This window comes from Hordeum vulgare, chromosome 6H (assembly GCF_904849725.1).
Source record: "Hordeum vulgare subsp. vulgare chromosome 6H, MorexV3_pseudomolecules_assembly, whole genome shotgun sequence".
NCBI classification, from domain to species: Eukaryota; Viridiplantae; Streptophyta; class Magnoliopsida; order Poales; family Poaceae; genus Hordeum; species Hordeum vulgare.
This window is the reverse complement of record NC_058523.1, coordinates 189,840,455-189,844,335: the sequence shown is the minus strand read 5'-3', so window position 1 is coordinate 189,844,335 and position 3,881 is coordinate 189,840,455. Positions and strand designations below refer to the sequence as shown.

The 3,881-nt window shown below is 44.4% G+C and overlaps 1 long non-coding RNA gene across 1 annotated transcript; it reads right to left on the bottom strand.

The window, feature by feature from the left end:
• Positions 1–1,602: 1,602 nt before the first annotated feature.
• Positions 1,603–3,674, bottom strand: LOC123402622. Its single transcript, XR_006611315.1, has 4 exons — positions 3,060–3,674; positions 2,892–2,967; positions 1,877–2,090; positions 1,603–1,697 (listed from the first exon to the last, which is right to left on the bottom strand). It is a non-coding gene; the product is annotated as an uncharacterized LOC123402622 (long non-coding RNA).
• Positions 3,675–3,881: the final 207 nt, after the last annotated feature.

The following is a 3,881-nucleotide window of genomic DNA, read 5'->3' as shown; positions in this document are numbered from 1 at the left end:
AAGACCTCCGTGTCCAAATCCCCCTCCGGCAGGGCTCCAGAACGGTCCTCGGATGAGATCTTGCGGAGACAGAAGCTTGCGGCGGCGGAAAAGTATTTTCGTGGTTCCTTCTGGTGGTGTTGGATTTTTAGAGAATTTATAAGCGAAAGAGGTAGAGCAAAGGAACCACGGGGGGGCCACAAGCCTGCTAGGCGCCCCCCCCCCCCCCCCCCCCCCCCCCCCCCCGCAGGCCGCGGCTAGGGGGCTTGTGACCTCCCCCTAGGTCCTTTGCCTTGCTCTCAAGTCCCCTGCGTATCTTCTATTATGGAAAAAGTCACCTCGCAGGTTTTATTTTGTTTGGACTCCGTTTAATATTCTTCTGTGAAAAAGGTCAAAAACACGGAAAAAGCAGAAACTGGCACTTGGCACTGAGTTAATAGGTTAGTCCCAAAAATAGCATATTCATGCATACAAAACATCCAAAGCTGGCAAGATAGTAGAATGGAACCATCAAAAATTAAAGATACATTAGAGAAGTATCAATGAACAACATGCCAGACTGGTTGGACGACCATAGTTAGGGCTAGGAACAAACAAAATGGCAACATGCCTTCCTCGGTCGTCTTGTTACATGAATCGGCAAAGAAGAATCAGAAAAACGAGGCAAATATATTATGAACAAACCATTCAAGGAAAGGACAGTTATTTAGAATGATAACACAAATTGAGCTAGTACCATGCTTTTTGTTATCCACCTAGTTAAAAAGTATTGTTGGTTCTGCAGTGTGTGAAGCTCATACTGATACTCTTTGATCAAACATGGCACCTTACAGATGTTTCTAGAGTTGCATATCTTGATTGTTTGTTCTTAAATCCAACTAATGGTCCTGATATTATGACATGATTTAACTTGAGGTGGGCACTATCTAGAAGCAATTAATTAAATCCTAACATTTCGAAATATTTAGGATAATATCTATTTTCTGCAGTAGGGGTTCGAACAACGTGCATCCCCCAAGAACAAGAGCTCCTCAGAAGCTACCATTTGTATCGAAAAACACAATCATAGCTGGGGCTATCAAAACTAGTGGTAATGCAGAAGAAACCTTCACATGTCTATACAAGCAAACATTACAAAAGTGAAATTCTTATTCTCATCTCACTCCAAAAAAGTGGCTCTATGAACAAACCAGATATATAGTAGAGAAACAAACTCAAATAGATATGATAGCTCATGTTTAAGTTTTAATGGTTACGAGCCAACCTCAGTCCAAACCAAGCATCACAAGAATTAACAATTAATGCCTCACATCTTTATGCGAATACAAATATCTAAAGTGCACAAACTGAGAAACATACTGATGAACTCTAATATATATATATACTAAAGAAGGAAATGTGTAGATGAGACTATGGTACTAACGAAATTTTGCAGTCACGCACATTCACATAATATTTATGTTCAACCAACATATTTATTCAACAATCAAGACCTAGTAGGACAAAGAACTTGCTTAAAGATTCTTCTGGCCCAGGCTCTGATGGTGCCATCACCAGAGCTAGAGCATGTCACTTGCGGCAACGACAGAGCTGAAAAGGCAATTTCATGGATGGACCCTGTATGGCTTGTGCAGTCCCCCAGATAATGTCTAGTTGCTGGAGAATAGAACTTCAGTGCGTTCGTCGACGGAGACACATCGAGCGTTGAGATCTCCTGGCTTGTCACAAGATACACTAATTTAGATACAAATATATATATACCAAGTAAGTAGCATATATTTTTATCAACAGGTTCATTAAGTTATGAGCAACGGGAAGGAAAAAGTTGCTAGAAACAACAACTATTAAATTCTATATAAACCAAAGTAAATAGAAGAGAATCTGCTGTCAAACCTACCAAGAAGCTATCTGAAAGACATGGTCGTCGTCGAAGTTGGTCTCGATGCTGTTCTTGAGGCCCAACTACCTCGCCGAGGAGGCGACGCCGCCCGGGGTCAGGGTCAGGGAACCGAAGACCGGCCCTATGAATGGCTCGCCTCTGTCTCCACCTTCATCGTTGAATCGTCTATGTTGCCAACCTCCATCACGCAGACCCTTTAATCAACACACACCTCCAAGAAAGAACAATGAGCATATACATGTATCAATGTCATAGTAGAAATTTGTCCACAATTTATTCCAAGCAATTACATCAGGCTAACTATAGCAGAAATCGGTATCTTCTTTGTGAAGTATAAATGAGCAGGCTGAAGTAATTTGGATTTTAAAGTTGTAAAGTCTTCCACAAAGGCCATATATAGTATTAAATTGAGAACTGAATCATCTAAGGTCAAAACCAAACAATAAAAGCTTCAGAGCTCAGACAACCTTCAAGCATCTATCCATAAATCCAACATGTAGTTGATTGATTTGTTCAACAACTTCCATTGATATCTACAATCTTATAGCAGTTTAGACTACTAGTTTCACCTAAATTTTCAGCAAATTGTTTTTCGGACTACTTGTTTCGAAATCAAGAAGGCAATTGCAGAAATTATGTTCCATGTAGTGTTGTGGGATACGACCTGATTTTTTTCTTCTAAATTATATATATATATATGATTATCTTCTATGTGAAGCTAAAACAATTTGGGTTTTCAAGTTCCAAGTGTGGGAATATGTAATAACCAACTAAGCTTCACACAACACACGCAAACACACGATTCAAACAAAGAATGCTCTAAGAAGGATTTTATATGCTCAAGAAAGCATGAAATTCAAATTGCACACACATTCAAAGTGAATGGAAGCAGGACGTGCATTCTTTCATTCAAATTGCACAACAACAACAATCAAGACCAAGTTGTGTCTGTCCAAAACAAGAATTAATTGCATGTATCAAATCAAATCTGATCTACAGGCATGGAGCTCACCACGTCCGTCACCGTCAGGGTTTCCTTGTCCACTTGAAGCAGCAACAACCATGGGGACGAGGGCTTCCTTGTCCACCTGCAGCAGCAACAGGAGCAGCTTGCACATATCAGATCAGATCAAAGATGAAGAAATAAACAGGAGAAGGGAGGATTAGGAGGGATTCTCACGGTCGGAGATGAAGTCTCGCTAGAGATTACATCATGGAGTCCGAGGTAGAAGTGGTGTTCGTCGGTGTCGAGGTCCCCATCGAGAGAAGGTGGTTGCGGCTGTGGATCCACCGCGTCATTGCCCCGTCCCCATCCATCCATCCATCCATGGGTGAGTAGGTGAGGAGCTACGGTTTTGGGCGCTGTCACCCCGCCCGCCTGCGAGTCAAACCTAAGGTCTTCGGTGGTGATGGGGTTGGGGGAGACAGTCGTCGGTGGGTGTGGGGTTGGGTGTCGTCGTCAGCGAAGGGATTGGAGAGGAGGAGCTCGAGTGGATCTCCAGTCATGGAGGGGAGGTGGCGCGACGATGGAGTCATGGCCGGGGTTGGGGTCGCTGGCCGGCGGTGGATTGGGGTCGCTGGCAGCTGCTTGATGGGGAATCTACTTCATTGGATTGGGTCGGGGTTGGATAGGGGTAGACGACAGACCGGGACCGGAGCCCGGGCCTCGCCAGCATCTTCCCCTTCCTCCTTGCCTTCTCACCCTTCGGGTGTGTAGCGGAGGTGGCAGACGGGGGAGTGGGGGTGGGCGAGGCAACGAGAGAAGGGAGGAGCAAAACCTAGGGTTCGCGTTAGTAGAAATTTCTACATGTTGGGGATATTACCCGCCGTATGACCCGCCCTAAGAGGCCGGGTCAGGCTAATGACAGCTCAAAAGGTCATGTTCAAAGTTGGGCCTTAACCCGTGACACGGAAGGTGCGGGGTGTTTTCTAACAAGAGCCGGTTGCGGCCCAAGACATGAAGATGGCGACTCAAGGCCCATGAAGGAGATGACTTGTCATA